Here is an 18,396-nt window from a genome sequence, read left to right as displayed (position 1 = left end):
TGCATTAGAACGCCCCCGATGCCGGTGCTACTTGCGTCGACATTGATGATGAAGGGCTTCGTAATATCTGGAGAGGCGAGAATGGGATTAGAACATAGCAGAGACTTTAGTTGTTCAAAGGCAACGGTCTGTTGAATGGTCCAATGATACCATTGCTTGGGGCTGGTCAGATTAATCAATGGTGTCGCTACCGTACTGAAACTTTTTACAAACCTACGATAGTAAGATGCAAGGCCAAGGAAGCCCAGGACCTGCTTCATGGTTGTAGATTGTGGGTAATGCTGAATGGCTTGAGTATGAATGTCTAAAGGAGTTAGGCTGCCATTTTCTATCCCATGACCAAGATAACGCACTTTACCTTTAGCAAAGGCGGACTTGCCCAAGTTGATGGTAAGGCCAGCTGTTAGGAGCTTGGAGAACAATCGTTGCAGCTGGAGCAGATGTTCGTTCCAGGTGTCAGTTGTCACAATGATGTCATCCAAGTAGGCGTAGGTGTGATCTAGGCCATGGATGATGCGGTTGACAGCTCGTTGGAAGGTGGCCGGGGCATTACACAGTCCAAAAGGAAGGCGTTCATATCTGTACAGGCCAAAAGGAGTGGTGAAGGCAGATATTTCCTTAGCTCGCTCTGTGAGACTAATCTGATAGTAGCCCTTTAACAATTCAATCTGGGAGAGATAAGTAGCATTACCTACGGCGTCAAGGATATCATCTATACGAGGTAAAGGGTAAGCATCCTTGATGGTCACGAGGTTCAGTTTCCTATAGTCTGTACATAATCGTACTTTACCGTGAGGTTTCGGCACCAAGATGCAGGGTGAGGCCCAAGGGGACTCACAAGGGGTGGCCAGCCCATGATCCAGGAGGTACTGTACTTCAGCACGCATAACTTCCTTTTTGCTCGGGCTGATGCGGTAGAAGGGTTGACGAATCGGCCGGGTATCAGGAAGTAGCTGGATGTCGTGTTGAACCACATTACATTCCTGGGGATCATCGCTGAACAACTTCTGATGTTCTTGGAATACTCTGATGAGAGGAGCACTGTTACAGTCCTGCAAATATTTAGGAAGATCTGTAAGAATTTCCGAGTTGGAAGGTACTAACTCAGAGTTAGTGCTTCCAGGAGGAGAAGCAGGGAAGGTCTCACTGTGGAGGTACGGATCTTGAAAGGTGGAGAGAGATACTAATACAGTGGGGGGTGTACCTTTATACTTCTTCAAACGATTGACCTGGCACAACTGGGTCCTCCACCGCCTATCTGGAGTCTCAAGAACGTAGTTGTGATTGTTTCTGCACTCCTTGATGCGGTAAGGTCCTGAAAACTTATTTTGCAATGGAGAACCTGGGATAGGAAAATATGAAAACACGAAGTCTCCTGGTTTAAATTTCCTTAGTTTGCTGCATTTGTCAAAATGAGTCTTCATTCTATTTTGAGCTTTTAATAAATTATCGTTGGCAAATTTATGCACTCGCTCTAGAATGTGCTCTAAGTTTTGAAGAAACTGGGGCACATACTGAGGGCCACTGAAGGTGGCATTACGTAGAGAGTCTTTAAAAGCTTTAAGAGGAGTATGGCACTTACGTCCGTAGAGCATCTCTTAAGGGGGCATATTACGGGTTTCGTAAAAATTGTTCAATTTGTTTATAAATTTATTTATGAAATGGATATAGAAAGAGCTGCAACTGGTCCAAGTTTCAGCATCACACCCTAAACAGAAAAGGAGAAAAAAAAATACACAACGTATTATGCAACGAATTTTCAACATTTTGAAATAATTTCAGGGAACACATGTGTCAACTAAAATCATTTCTATAACACTCAGATATTAAACTAACACATAATAATAGATTGTATTGATCAATTTTATCAAAGAAAGTGTTTAGTGCAATAATATAATTTTTCAAAGTTACCCTTCCAAAAATATGCAATATATGATGTTTATAAATTTTTTTAAAATCAACAAATGGACTTTGGACTACAATGTCTCAATAGGTTTGTAGAAGCACAAACTCTACATATAAGGTGTAATTTGCATGTAAATTGATTAATAAATGAAAGCTGAGAAACGCCTTGAAGTTGTAAATTACTTTCCAGAGTAAAATAAAGATCCAAGTTCGGCCACCTGTAGCTGAGCTTGACTTCGACAGATTTCGTTCATAATTAGCACCCTTGCAGATAGGCATCCATTGAGCAAGGTGTGCACGTTTCATGCAAATCCCTTGATAACAAACGAGAAAAAAAATTGGCCAAAAAAAAAGAAAAAAAACAAAAAAAAATTTTACATATAAATATATTGCACATACATATTACAATTATTACAAGAGTTTGTGCTTCTACAGCACATAGTAGACATTTTAGTTGACACATGTGTTTCCTGAGATTATTTGAGAATGTTGAACATTCGTTGCATAATACGTTGTGTATTCTTTTTCTCCTTTTCTGTTTAGGGTGTGATGATGAAACTTGGACCAGTTGCAGCCCTTTCTATAACCATTTCATAAAAAAATTTATAAGCAAATTGAACAACTTTTAATTTAGTGTGATAAGCCCCCTTAAGGAGACACTCCTAGAGACTCATTTAGGAGACTTCTGAAAATACACATGATGATGTCAAGTTGTTTATCCCAGTCTTTCATAGTTTCATTGTAAAATTTCTTAAGGAGTGAGTTTATAATTTGGTGACTACGTTCAAGAGAACCCTGTGAAGCAGGATGATAGGGGCTGGACAATACCTGAGTAATGTTGAATTCTTCCAGTGTCTTCTTGAAGAGATCACTGGTGAAGTTGGTGCCGCAGTCACTTTGAATCTCCCGAGGAAAACCATATTGTGTAAAGATCTTCAACAGTTGCTTCACCACAGTAGCAGCCGTAATATTCTTTACAGGAACTGCTATGGGGAATCTGGTATTTGGACACAGGATGGTTAGTATATAAGCGTTGCCAGAACTGGTCCGGGGTAAAGGACCAACACAGTCTATGATGAGTCTGCGAAAGGGTTCCGAAGGCACCGGGATAGGAATCAAAGGAGCCTTGGGAAAAGAGATGTTGGGTTTTCCTGCCATCTGACATGTATGACACTGTTGTATATAAGTTTTTACATCCTGAATCATACCTGGCCAGTAATAGTCTTGTCGGATGGCGTGATAGGTTTTATTAAAACCGTAGTGAGAAAGCGCTCCATGGGCCAGGTGTAGAATATCGGGCCGTAGGCTGGTGGGAACTACGAGTTGGTCGACATTAGCCCAATCGTCATCCTCCGTTAGTTTACTGGGTCGGTACCTGCTGTAGAGCAATTGGTTTTCTATAAAGAACCCAGGAATACTATCAGATTGAGTCTTGGCCTGGAAGAATAATGGTGTTAATGAGAGATCCTCCCTCTGTAACTTACGGAACTCCAGCATAGTGAGATTCGGTGGCAGATTCTGATGGACAAGGGCAAACACCAGCAAATTTGAATACATTTACTGGACAAGGCACATGGACAATACATATACACGTATAATAATATATATCTCCAACACTCTAAACTATTGTAGTCAGGTTGCACTCCAATACCATCAGGACTCTATCATCTGCTTATCAAGTGGTATCCTAACTCCTGACTCACCACCTAATAATACCAACCTCATCAAGTAGGTCAAGTCTTATAAGACAATATTGCACTATCAGCCTCACCAAGTGGGTAAATCATGCAGAAAATATGATATGGCGCTACCAACTCTGGAACATATAAATATCTGCAGGCAATTCAGCCTATGGCTAAAAATTTATAAACATCAACATAAATATTCCCTGATAAACAACAATGATCAATCAATCACCCTATCAGTCCTAGAACACATGTATGTCACTGCAGGTAATCCAGCCTGCGGTCATAACTCTATATTTAAGTAAAAGTACTTCTTGGCACAAAAATAGTAATCAATCATACACCTTTCACTGCGTCTTGCACGCTAATGGCAACCAAACACTCTACCAACTCCCTACAATTAGTCAACTAGAACTTCTCGTCCACATCTGGAAGTTCACTACCCTGACATCATAAGGTTCTTCCGGGTTTATCTTCCTGGATCCTCCGCAGCTCTTCCAGGCCGCTACACCATGAAGTCTTCCTTGAGCAGCAATGGTGCATCACCAATGGTATCACAATAGCGTGTGAATCTTCATTCTACTACTCCTCTTCTCACAGCTTGAGGTTCTTTTCCTCACTATATGCCTGCTCTCCCACAGAGCTTAGTACCTTCCACAATCTTGGAGTCTCATCAACTACTCCCTCTCTGCTGGCTTCGACGTTCTCAGCAACTCCTTCCCTAGACAAACCTGCAACCCATTGACACGCCAATAAAAATCTTTCCCTATGAACACATAAACGAAATAAACCACACAATATGTTTACACCCAACATCTCTCTGCTCTTTTCATGCTGTGAGTGTGGACTGACGTTTGGGCTGGTCCATCCTCTGCCCGGTCCCGCTGCCCTCGAGGCAGCTGGCGGCTGGCCCTCTCAGTTGCCCTCCAGCGGTCGGAGTGGACAAACATCGCTCCACCCTTCAGGATGTTCCTCCATCTTTACTCTCTTATTTTAGGCCTTCTGCCTTAATAAAATATGCCTAATGTATCAATAAACATTTGCTACGACCGCTGGGCACACTATCAGCTATAGGCAATCACTGTAAACTGGTTAAAATTATGCTTACCACAAAAAGGTCTCCTGCAGGGCGCTCCTCGATGGGGTGGCTACACTCAGGGCGCCTCAGGCTACCCACAAAACTGCTTTAACTGCTCCCTCAACACCTTCTGCAGTTCCTGACTTGAACTGTCACACCTCCTAACTTATTCCTCAGTCGAGACGTCTGTCCACTTCCTTCTTCTTGAAGGAGTATCAAACAGGGGCTATATCAAGTCGTTTACTTATTTTCTTATTCACTGTCCCACATTCTTAAATTATCTATCAAATCCAACCAATTATTTTACATATGAACCTTTATGTTTATATTTCTTTTTTTCTCCTAATCAGGTCATGCCTGATAGAATAATTCTCAAAGGAAGACTAGTTTTACGGCTGCCTGGGATCATAACACTCCCTCCCCCTTGTTTTTGAGAATTATTCCAGTGGCTAGGCTCAAGATAACGCATCAGCCACTACATTGTCTCGTACTCTTATGTGCTTCATCACCAGGTCATATTCTTGGAGCAATAAAAACCACCTGGTTAACCTCTGGTTCGCATGCTTCATTTTCCTCAGGAAAACTAGGGGATTATGGTCTGTATACACCGTCACTGGGTCTCCTCCCCAACTCACATACACTTCAAAATGTTTCAATGCCATCACCAATGCCAAGATCTCTTTCTCGACCGTACTGTACGACCTCTGGTGCTTAACGAACTTCTTCGAGAAAAAGGACACGGGGCAATAAATTCCATCACTCTGCTGCGTCAATACAGCTCCAGCCCCAATATCACTGGCATCTACAAATAACGTAAACGGCGCTCCAAAATCTGGCAACACTAGTACAGGCGCCTCGGTCAACAGTCTTTTGGTCTTTTCAAACGCTTCTTGCGCTGTTCCATTCCACTCTCACTTCTTGCTCTTTGATAGCAAACTCGTCATAAGAGCGGCTACGGTGGAGAAATTTCTGCACAAGGTATCTCAACAATTCTTTCTTACTCCTGGGTACTGGGAAGTTGTCAATGGCCTCTACCTTTGTTCTTACCGGAGCAACCTCTCCTTGCCCTACTATATATCCAAAGTACTCCAGACGGGCTCTTCCGAACTCGTTTTTTGCTAAGTTGATCGTCATGTTGGCCTTCTCCAATCGATCGAACAAATTTAAAAGTCAATCCACGTGATCCTTCCAGGAATCAGCGAACACTACGATATCATCGATGTACACTGCACATCCTTTGTAATACCTAATTCATTACTCGTTGGAAACAACTGCCACTATTCTTCATTCCGAATGGCACCACTTTATACTGTACAAGCCGTCGGGTGTCGCGAACGTGAAACCCTCTTGACTTCCTTGAAAAGGGGAATCTGATAGTATTCCTTGAACAGGTCTATTTTTGAGACATACCACGCACTCCCAATCCAATCTATGCAATTATCTATGCATTGTATCTTTATTTAAGGTCTTCTTCACCCCTAAGTGCCCTGCCATATCTACGGAGTGGGCTAGTTCTAGCACTGCCGTCCTGAACTCCTTTGGCACTAACACTTGGTGCTTCTCTAACCATACCTTATCTGCGCCAGCTTTGTCGGGTCGCCACTTCCTTATTAGTACGTCATTGTCTAAGTAGTAATACACGGGGGACTCCGGACATGAGTTTCCCCCTTTCGCCTCCCTGATTAGATCTATAAACTCCTCTTTCTGTCCCCTAATCAGGTCCGCTCGATTTACGCTGAACCGTTCAGGTAGGGTCATCTTCACTTCCTGACTCCTCAAATCTTCATTTTTCTGAGCTGGACCTTCACCGGACATCCCAGACATGCCCACGTTGACCTCCTCCCTTGGTGGAGTCGACACTGCTACATCATCTCCAGTGTCATCCTCGGCGGCTACATCCGACTCTGTCACTACTCAGGCCGGATATACAATGACTTGACTGTCCTCTGCTTCATCTTCGAGGATGCTGGCTAGATCAACCTTGTCCGGTGTTCCACTCGTACCGCAGACCTTTTGGTACTCCTCCGGCACAGCTTTTACTATCGGCTCTGGCAACGCCTTGGGCCCACACAAGTCATTCCCCAGGATCACTTGGACTTAAGGAACATGTATGTTGGGGTACACTCCCAACATCACCTCCGCCGACAAATAATCTGACTTCAACTTGACAGCACACACGTGCATGTAACTCTTGGACAACAACCCATGAACCTTTATCCTCCACTGCCAGCTAACAGTCGATTGTTTCCGATTAGACCTCTCAGAATCAAACTCTGATTGGCTCTAGTATCTCTGAGGATACTAACCTCCACCTCAGGCTGACCCTCTGTACCGACCCATCCTTTGCTAATGAACGGCATATAACGCTCATTCATCAAATCTACTTTCTGTGGCTTGTCTTGTTGTACATCGACGTACTTCTTCCGGGGGATCACACGTGGTTAGGGTCACGACTCTCTTGCCCTGCCGACAATGTCGCATCATGTGACCTAATCTGTTACACTTGTAGCACCTCATTTGGGAGAAATCTTTCCTATACACCCCTGAGTGGCTCTGACTCCGCCAACTCATATTGGAGTTCCTCGAGCCAGACGTACTACTTGTACTCTGTGGAGCTTCACTGGACTCTTGTCTCCTCTGCACATTTTTATTTTCTGCTTACCTCCAGCAGGCAGACTCGGCAATTTTGTCAATTTTCCTTCCTGGGGCTTAAAATTAGCTGATCTGCTTGTCTGTCCCCCAAAACTTCTTCCTTCCCAGACTCCACTGGGTCTGCCGTTGCTGTGTCTCAACTCATTCTTCACTCTGTTTCCCTTAAATCTCTTGTATGCTTCCGTAATCATATCCGCCCTATCTGCAGCATCTCTAAACTCCTTTATCCCTGCTTCTTGGATCTTGAACTTTGTCTCGGGATGCATCATTTCTAAGAACTTTTCCATGACCATCAATTGCTTCAGGTCAGTGTAAGATCCAACTCCGTCAGCTTCAATCCATTTCTGACATCATCTTTCCAGATCCCTTGCTGTCTCGGCAAACGTACATTCTCCAACTTTCATCATCTCTCTGAAGCGCTTCCTATAAGCTTCTGAGGTCAACTGAAATGAGCGCAATATGCTGTTCTTCACTGTGACATAATCCTGGCACTCTTCTAGTGACAATTGGGTGTATGCCTCTCTGGCAGCACCGGTCAATCTTAACTTGACCAGCTGGGCCCATTCTTCCTGTGTCCACTCTTTGATACTGGTTACTTTTTCAAAATGCTTGAAGAAGCTGTCTGCCTCTTCGGCACAAACAAGGGAATGTCCTTTTCCCTAACCCTATTATCTGGTGGACTTCTGATGTTCATACTTCTTCCAGACATTCTCGTTGTCGAGCCACCGGACTGCACTCTCCTGGGTGCCCCCATTGGCCCACAAGCAATCGAAGAGTACCTGGATGCAAAAATCACTGATCTAAAGAGAATGATGGACAGGAGTGACAAGATTGATGCCCATGATGCTCTCTTTCTCCTCACAAGATGCCTATCTCTCCCTAAGTTGACCTACTTTCTGAAATGTTCTCCATCCTACAGCAGCCCTAAGTTAAATGTGTATAACACCCTTCTGAGGTCCATGCTGGTGAAAGTCCTGAACTTACCATTGGACGACTCTCAGTGGGAGCAAGCAATCCTCCCTGTAAGACTCGGCAAACCTTGGTGTCCGCACAGCCTCCCAGATTGCTCTACCAGCCTTCCTTTCCTCCTCCCATGCATCGCATGACCTCGTCAGACATATCTTACCTGCAACCCTGAGAGATTCAGCAGGGATACACGATCCTGCTTTCACTGAATGTTCAAACCAGTAGGATGTTCTTGCAGCCCCAGCAACCATTATAGAGCCAACAAAAAAACACAAACAGTCCGGCTGGGACCACCCTCTAGTGAAAAAAGTAGCTGATGCCATGCTCAGCGCCGCAACATCAGACAATGAGAAAGCCCGCCTCAGAGCAGTGCGTGCCCTCCATGCAGGAAACTTCCTCCTGGCAGTACCCATGTCAGCAATGGGCACGCGCCTAGATCCAGAATCCCTTCGTGTAGCAGTGGCCCTCCGCCTTGGTGCCCCAATTCACACTGAATACAAGTGTATTTGCAACAGGGTGGAAGCAGACCAATACGGACTGCATGGGTTGCATTGCGGAAGCACAAAGGGCTGGCATGCAAGACACAACAAGGTCAATGACATCATCAAGAGAAGCCTCGTCTCAGCTCGGTGCCCAGCGGAGAGAGAGAACCACGCATCCTAGGAGTCCAAAACCCGGATTTCCCCTCACTTCGCCCTGATGGCATCACCATATACTCCTGGAAGGAGGGTAGACAGTTGGTGTGGGACTATACATGTGTATCCACCCTGGCTGACACCTATGTACACCTCGATGCTGATCAAGCAGGTGGTGCGGCCAACCACAGGGAAATAGCAAAATCACTCAAGTACAGGCGACTGGAAGGCCAATACCTCGTTGTTCCCATAGCGTCTGAGACGCATGGCCCCTGGGGCAAGAGTGCCTCGGGATTTCTCAAGGAATTGGGCTCCAAGCTCATTGATGTCAAAAGAGACTCAAGGGCTTTCAGTTTTTTGTTTCAGCGCCTCAATGTTGCGATCAAGAGGGGAAATACCTGCTGCATACCCTCGGTCCTGTCCGGAAGAAGAAAAGCTTCAAGAGATCCATAACCTTTAGGCATTTTTTATATCAACCAATGTATGTCTTGTAACCTTTAAATATATATATATATATATATATATATATATATATATATATATATATATATATATATATATATATATATATATATATGACAATGTTCAGCTAAAGGGCGATTTAAGTAGAATCATTGAAAAACATTTGTCTCACTAATTTATTGTATATATTTACCTCTTTATGTTATAATTACCTATGTATTATGCTTGTATGTCTGCTGTATCAGATGGGCCATTGGGCTACATCGGATGGGCCAATTGGGTGCATCTGATGGGCCAATGGGCCGTCTGCGTTGTCCAAGTATTGTACCTCACCTTACTTCACCACAGTCTCCTGCCTATTTATACCCATCACTCGATCTGTAAAATGACCTTCAGAAGATGTATTTAATATACGAAAGTACTTAAGGAAATTTCCTGTTTCATTTTTCCTCCGTGGTCTGACATTGTCACATTCTTAATCACGTGTTTATTTTCGTGATACACACACACACACACACACACACATATATATATATATATATATATATATATATATATATATATATATATATATATATATATATATATATATATACATATATATATATATATATATATATATATATATATATATATATGTATATATATATATATATATATATATATATATATATATATATATATATATATGTCGTACCTAATAGCCAGAACTCACTTCTCAGCCTACTATGCAAGGCCCGATTTGCCTAATAAGCCAAGTTTTCATGAATTAATATATTTTCTCTAATGTTTTTCTTATGAAATGATAAAGCAACACATTTCATTATGTAAGAGGACAATTTTTTTTTATTGGAGTTAAAATTAACGTAGAAATATGACCGAACCTAACCAACCCTACTTAACCTAACCTAACCTATCTTTATAGGTTAGGTTCGGTTAGGTAGCCGAAAAAGTTAGGTTAGGTTAGGTTAGGTAGGTTAGGTAGTCGAAAAGCAATTAATTCATGAAAACTTGGCTTATTAGGCAAATCGGGCCTTGCATAGTAGGCTGAGAAGTGAGTTCTGGCTACTAGGTACGACATATATATATATATATATATATATATATATATATATATATATATATATATATATATATATATGTCGTACCTAGTAGCCAGAACGCACTTCTCAGCCTACTATGCAAGGCCCGATTTGCCTAATAAGCCAAGTTTTCATGAATTAATTGTTTTTCGACTACCTAACCTACCTAACCTAACCTAACCTAACTTTTTCGGCTACCTAACCAAACCTAACCTATAAAGATAGGTTAGGTTAGGTTAGGTAGGGTTGGTTAGGTTCGGTCATATATCTACGTTAATTTTAACTCCAATAAAAAAAAATTGACCTCATACATAATGAAATGGGTAGCTTTATCATTTCATAAGAAAAAAATTAGAAAAAAATATATTAATTCAGGAAAACTTGGCTTATTAGCCAAATCGGGCCTTGAATAGTAGGCCAAAAAGTGAGTTCTGGCTACTAGGTACGACATATATATATATATATATATATATATATATATATATATATATATATATGTCGTACCTAGTAGCCAGAACGCACTTCTATGCCTACTATGCAAGGCCCGATTTGCCTAATAAGCCAAGTTTTCATGAATTAATTGTTTTTCGACTACCTAACCTACCTAACCTAACCTAACTTCTTCGGCTACCTAACCGAGCCTAACCTATAGAGATAGGTTAGGTTAGGTTAGGTAGGGTTGGTTAGGTTCGGTCATATATCTACGTTAATTTTAACTCCAATAAAAAAAAATTGACCTCATATGTCATGAAATGGGTAGCTTTATCATTTCATAAGAAAAAAATTAGAAAAAATATATTAATTCAGGAAAACTTGGCTTATAAGGCAAATCGGGTCTTGAATAGTAGGCCAAAAAGTGAGTTCTGGCTACTAGGTACGACATATATATATATATATATATATATATATATATATATATATATATATATATACAATCTTTGGACAACACCCACCAGTGGGACTCGAACCCAGAAAGCACAACTACCTTCCAATAGCTGGCATAACTAGTATGCTTTAACCCACTACGCCATCAGACCTTACAAAAGAAGTAGATAGTTCGAGATATATATATCTCAAACATCTCTACCTCCCGAAGGCACCAGATGAGTGAGGGGTCAGTCTGCATTTTTCGTCAAGCCACTGTCAATGTGAGAGAACTCGTGTCCAGCTTATAAGCCTATACTTGCATAAACCACAAGTGAAGATAAACAATCTTTGGACAACACCCACCAGTGGGACTCGAACCCAGAAAGCACAACTACCTTCCAATAGCTGGCATAACTAGTATGCTTTAACCCACTACGCCATCAGACCTTACAAAAGAAGTAGATAGTTCGAGATATATATATCTCAAACATCTCTACCTCCCGAAGGCACCAGATGAGTGAGGGGTCAGTCTGCATTTTTCGTCAAGCCACTGTCAATGTGAGAGAACTCGTGTCCAGCTTATAAGCCTATACTTGCATAAACCACAAGTGAAGATAAACAATCTTTGGACAACACCCACCAGTGGGACTCGAACCCAGAAAGCACAACTACCTTCCAATAGCTGGCATAACTAGTATGCTTTAACCCACTACGCCATCAGACCTTACAAAAGAAGTAGATAGTTCGAGATATATATATCTCAAACATCTCTACCTCCCGAAGGCACCAGATGAGTGAGGGGTCAGTCTGCATTTTTCGTCAAGCCACTGTCAATGTGAGAGAACTCGTGTCCAGCTTATAAGCCTATACTTGCATAAACCACAAGTGAAGATAAACAATCTTTGGACAACACCCACCAGTGGGACTCGAACCCAGAAAGCACAACTACCTTCCAATAGCTGGCATAACTAGTATGCTTTAACCCACTACGCCATCAGACCTTACAAAAGAAGTAGATAGTTCGAGATATATATATCTCAAACATCTCTACCTCCCGAAGGCACCAGATGAGTGAGGGGTCAGTCTGCATTTTTCGTCAAGCCACTGTCAATGTGAGAGAACTCGTGTCCAGCTTATAAGCCTATACTTGCATAAACCACAAGTGAAGATAAACAATCTTTGGACAACACCCACCAGTGGGACTCGAACCCAGAAAGCACAACTACCTTCCAATAGCTGGCATAACTAGTATGCTTTAACCCACTACGCCATCAGACCTTACAAAAGAAGTAGATAGTTCGAGATATATATATCTTTGGTAGAGATGTTTGAGATATGTATATCTCGAACTATCTACTTCTTTTGTAAGGTCTGATGGCGTAGTGGGTTAAAGCATACTAGTTATGCCAGCTATTGGAAGGTAGTTGTGCTTTCTGGGTTCGAGTCCCACTGGTGGGTGTTGTCCAAAGATTGTTTATCTTCACTTGTGGTTTATGCAAGTATAGGCTTATATATATATATATATATATATATATATATATATATATATATATATATATATATATATATATATATATATATTGTGACGGTAACGCGTTGGTGTTCGGCTGTTTAAGGCTAGGGGTATGGCCTCGTCACATAGTTATAAAAAAAAAGAAAAAAAACTGGAACTTCGTCTGTGGTAAGGTAAGGAGAAGACACATAAAACACAAGTAAACTTTAACAATGAAATTTTAATTACGTTAAATAAATCAAAACATGAATAAAATGCACAAACAAATTCTTATAATAAAATCAATCAATCAAAATAATGAGAATACTTAAATGACACAATGAAAAGTTACGTTAAGATAAAATCCCAAGAAGTGCAACACAGAAATAATTGGGAAGGTGCTGGAATATTGGCTTTAAGCTATCACCTCTCTCAGTACACGCTAACGTCTAGCTGGGAGGAGTGATAACCACGAAAGCACTGAACATTCTGAGGTCTGAGGTCGTGGCGACCCCAGACATCAAGTAGTATGGGGGGGCGAGTGCAGGTGCAGCCAGACCGGCGACCAATCAGCGGGGCCGGTAGCGATCAACAAGTAGTTTGGCGGTTTGAGTCTGAACAGGTGTCTCTGGCTGCAACGTTTTGCGCTCTGGCAAGCCTTGCTGGTGTTGTTGTCGTTGTTGGACATTTCTTCCATAGTAGTTTTATATAACCACAACGACGTAATTGTGGAGGGAAGAGCAGGCTCAATCTATTGAAGGAGATTATCGTCACAACTCTCCCCCGAAGCCTGCGGTTCTGGAAGAAGTACGTCGTTATGTGGTGGAGTAATGGATGAAGTTGCTTCTACTTCATAAACTCTGGAGAGATCATGGGCTAAGATGTTGTCAGACTCTTGGTATAGCGTGTCTCCAGGTTGAATTTCTGCAGGTAGCAAGCCCATAGTAGAAGACGTTGAGATGGGAAGTGGGCGTGCTGCAGGTGGTGTAGGGTGGTGTGGTCCGTGTTGATGGTGGACCGAGCACTTTTCAGGTGTGGAGTGAAGTGCTGAAGCTTCAGGATGAGGAAGAGTAGCTCCTTGCCAATTGTTCCGTAGATCCTTGTAGCAGTAGTCGCTGACAGGTGTATTCTTCTCGCCTCGTTGCTGCATCACGACACCACCAACGTCGGTACCATTGGCGTCGACATGGAGGATGAAGGGCTTATCTGACGAGGTGAGAGTGGAATTAGAAGAGGGCAAAGGAGCACGATTATTATCCTGAAAGCATTTGGGAAGATCATTAAGGATTTCGGAATTAGAAAGCGCTGACTCCTTGTCAGTGCTTTCGGGAGGAGAAGCTGGGAAGGTCTCACTGTGGATGTAGGGTTCTGTGAAGGTAGAACAATTAGTCAAGACAGTGGGAGGAGTACCATTATATTGCTTCAGGAGGTTGACGTGGCACAGCTGGGTCTTCCGCCGCCTATCTGGAGTCTCTATGACGTAGTTGTTGTTGCTTCTGCACTCTTTGACGCAGTAGGGTCCTGAAAACCTGTTTTGTAAAGGTGAACCTGGGATAGGGAAATAGGCAAGGACGAAGTCTCCCGGCTTGAATTTTCTTACTTTGCTGGTCTGGTCGTAATGAGTCTTCATTCTCACCTGGGCTTTCAATAGATTATCATGGGCAAAGCGGTGGACTCTCTCTAGAATGTGTTGAAGGTTTTGAAGAAACTGGGGCACATTCTGATGCTCACTGAAGGTGGCATCTCTGAGAGAGTCTTTGAAAGCCTTTAGGGGAGTACGGCACTTACGGCCGTAGAGCATCTCATAAGGAGATACTCCTAGGGACTCATTGGGGAGGCTTCTGAAAATACATATTATAAGGTCAATCTGCTTATCCCAATCCTTCGAGGTTTCACTACAAAACTTTTTCAAGAGTGCTTTGATGGTCTGATGACTACGTTCAAGAGAACCCTGTGAAGCAGGATGATAGGGGCTGGACAATACCTGTTTGATGTTGAACTCCTCCAGTGTCCTTTTGAAGAGATCACTGGTGAAGTTGGTACCACAGTCACTTTGAATCTCCCTGGGAAATCCGTATTGAGTGAAGATCTTCAATAGATGTTTTATAACCGTAGCAGCCGTGATGTTCTTCACTGGAACTGCTATGGGAAATCTGGTGGTAGGACACAGGATGGTTAGGATGTAGGCGTTACCTGAACTGGTCCGAGGTAAAGGACCAACACAGTCTATTATGAGTCTGTGGAAAGGTTCCGCAGGCACCTGTATGGGAATCAGTGGTGCTTTGGGAATGGAGACGTTCGGTTTGCCTGCCATCTGACATGTATGACACTGTTTTACGTACTGTTTGACGTTATTTACCATACCTGGCCAGTAGTAGTCTTGACGAATCCCATGGTAAGTCTTGTTGAAGCCGTAGTGGGAGAATGCTCCGTGGGCCAGGTGTAGAATAGTGGGCCGCAGGCTGGTGGGAATCACAAGTTGTTCGATGTTGGCCCAATCGTCCTCCTCCTTCAGTTTACTGGGTCTATATCTGTGGTAGAGCAAGTCGTTCTCTAGGAAGAACCCAGGAATACTGTCGGGTTGAGTCTCAGCCTGGAAAAACAATGGTGTTAAAGTAAGATCTTCCCTCTGCAACTTACGGAACTCCAACTTGGTCAGAGGCGGGGGGAGTTTCTGAGGGTCTTGAGGGACAGCGGTAGCAGTAGAGTCAGCTGGCTGTGGACGTGCGGCTTGTGCACTGGTGGTCACGAGAACCGGAGGAGAAACTTCATCACTCTCTTGAACCTCTGCTTGAACATACTCAAGAATAGGGTTTATTGGCACAGAGTTACACACCTGGGGTTTGTCCATGACGATCAGGTTGGTCGGTTGCAGGTCTTCTGCCAAGTCGTTGCCTAGGAGAAGTTGCACTCCAGGCATGGGAAAAGGCTTTTCCCTGACGGCGACTTGGACTTCCCCGTTCACGTAGGGACAATCCAGGTGGACTCTGGCGAGAGGGTATGGAGTGGTAGCAGTGAGGTCAGTGATGAAGACGGTTTCTCCGGTGTAGACGATGTTGGGCACAGCCGACTTCAAGATGATCGATTGTAGAGCCGCTGTGTCCCTCAAGATCTTCAATTTGAAACGTCCCTCCGGATTTGAACCGTTGGCAGAGACAGTTCCAGTATACAGGTGGTTACTGAAAAGAGAAAGATCATTAACATCAACACCAACATTCATCACAGGCTTACCGGACTTAGGAGGAGTTGGTTTGGGTCTTTGTTGGTCAGTGGTTCCCTTGTATTGAGACTTACCACACTTGTCTATGGTATGTCCATAGAGTCTACAATACTTGCAGTACAGTTGTGAACCAGCTTGATCGGGGCTCACCTTCTCGTAACTGTACCACGACTTCTTACTGGAGGATGGTTCGGGTGTCAGCCGGTGGATGAGGCTGTAAGTGTCAGCCGACTTAGCACACTTCAGGTAGTCGGTTTCTTCTTTATCTGCTAAGTAGAGGCGGACAGGAGGTGGCACACGTCTCAAGAATTCTTCAACAAGCATCAGGTTGACGAGTTCTGTAAAAGTAGAGACATGTGCTGCTTCCAGCCATTTCATGAAATACCTCCGTTTCGTGTTAGCAAACTCGAGGAAGGTAGTGGTACTTGCCTTCAGGTGGTCACGAAATTTCCTTCTATAACTTTCGGTGGAAAGTAGGTAGGCGTCCAACACTGCTTGTTTCAGAGTGTAGTAGTCATTCTCAGACGCCAAAGTACTGAGTGTGATTGCAGCTCTACCTGTAAGATGGACTCTGAGAAGTGTGGCCCATTGGTCGACAGGCCAACTGAGTTGATTAGCAAGGGTTTCAAAGGTGGTAAAGAACACATCAACTTCTGCTTCTACAAAGGATGGCATTAACTTACTTGCATGTGATATATTAAAACTGACGGGAAGATTGGCAGTAGCTTGCTGGCGTTGAGTGAAGTGTGAAGTTTCCAAGGCGATTTCACGTTGACGACACTCTAGAGCCAGAGTCGCTTGTTGCTTGTCATGTTCGCGTTGTAACTCTAACTCGCGTTGTTTGGTTTCGAGCTGTAAGCGTTCCCGCTCCTGGAGTGTTTCAAGCTGTACTCGCTCACGTTCATGGAGCAAGGCGACCTCACGTTCGTGGAGGGCGAGTCCACGTTCGTGTTCTTCTCTCCTCAAGGCAGCTTCGCGTTCTTGTTCTTCTCTTCGTATGGCAGCTGCTTCTCTTTGCTGCTCGCGGGCTTCCCTTTGCTGCTCACGTTCAATCTTGGCCAGTTCCAATTGGAGTTTCATCGTTGCCAAATCAGTTTTTCCTGCAATATAGTAAGTTTCATGAGTTTCAGAGTCTATCTTACCTTGCTCTAAATAGTAATCCAGCAACAGGTTGTGTAGGTCATTTTTGTTGGCTTGGTAGGGAACTTCTAGTTGACACTCATGTGCAAGAGTTTGTAATTCAGTCTTCTTGGCACGACTTAAAGTCCCTATTTCACCTGCTGGATTTGTACGGAAAGCTTGGAGACGAAACATGGTGAAATTAGCAAATAAAGGTACACGAATATTCAATAGTGAATGTCAGAAACAGGACAACGTGGCAACTGGTACCTATCCTGTGAGATCTTTAACAATTAAAGTTAAGTAAAAGATGTTAAATGATTAAATTAAATCAAGGGCGCAGGAAATCTTGTACCCGGTACTCATGTAAGAGGATAAGGGCAAGAAAATCCTACTAACAAATGAAACAGAGTTTCGAAAACAAATGAAACAATAAATTGTCTCAAAAGTAAAATTGGTAGTCCAAGGATGTTGTCGTAACGCTGAACCCCGGTTCATTCCGAACACAGCGAATACACAACACATAACACCTTGCCTCAGCCACCGTTACTACCACCGTGTACTCCTACACACACCAGACCCTTGAGGCGTACCACTAGGTTTGTTCTGGAACACAATGAATGAACATATGGAAGGTATTTAAAGGCCGTCGGGTTTTGTCATTTAATTACAAAGAATAGACTCTGACAAATAATACTATATTAATTAACATACTCTATTAGGTCAATACACTTCCAATACCCATAGACCGCTTGACCTCCGGTCACAGCTTACACACTTTTGTCTGCTTAGGTCGTTCTGGCTCGTGTTTACCTGCAGTGTACCCCGTTCCCCGGGGATACCCTCTACCGGTACCCTGGTTCTGGTGGTACATTCCTGTTGCTCCCTGAGCAGGCGTGTATCGTGGTGGAGCAGGAGTGAACCTGCCTCCACGTGCCCCTTGATTATAGCCTCCTCGCTGCCCACGAGTACCCTGATGGGGTCCCCACGACACCCCACTCGTATTGTGTCCCTGGAACACCCTTGGCTCCCAGCCCTTATTATTGTTACGTCGAGGAGCACCTCGCCCCTCGCCCTTGGAATGTGTGACCCCCGCCGCGGGTCCATCCTCCACTGGCTGAGAACATAGGTAGGGGTACGAGGAGTTGGCAATCACAGTAGCTCAGCCAGTGGAGGATGGACCCGCGGCGGGGGTCACACATTCCAAGGGCGAGGGGCGAGGTGCTCCTCGAC

Source organism: Procambarus clarkii, unplaced genomic scaffold, assembly GCF_040958095.1.
Source record: "Procambarus clarkii isolate CNS0578487 unplaced genomic scaffold, FALCON_Pclarkii_2.0 HiC_scaffold_106, whole genome shotgun sequence".
Taxonomy (NCBI): domain Eukaryota; kingdom Metazoa; phylum Arthropoda; class Malacostraca; order Decapoda; family Cambaridae; genus Procambarus; species Procambarus clarkii.
Note: the sequence above shows the minus strand (reverse complement) of the source record.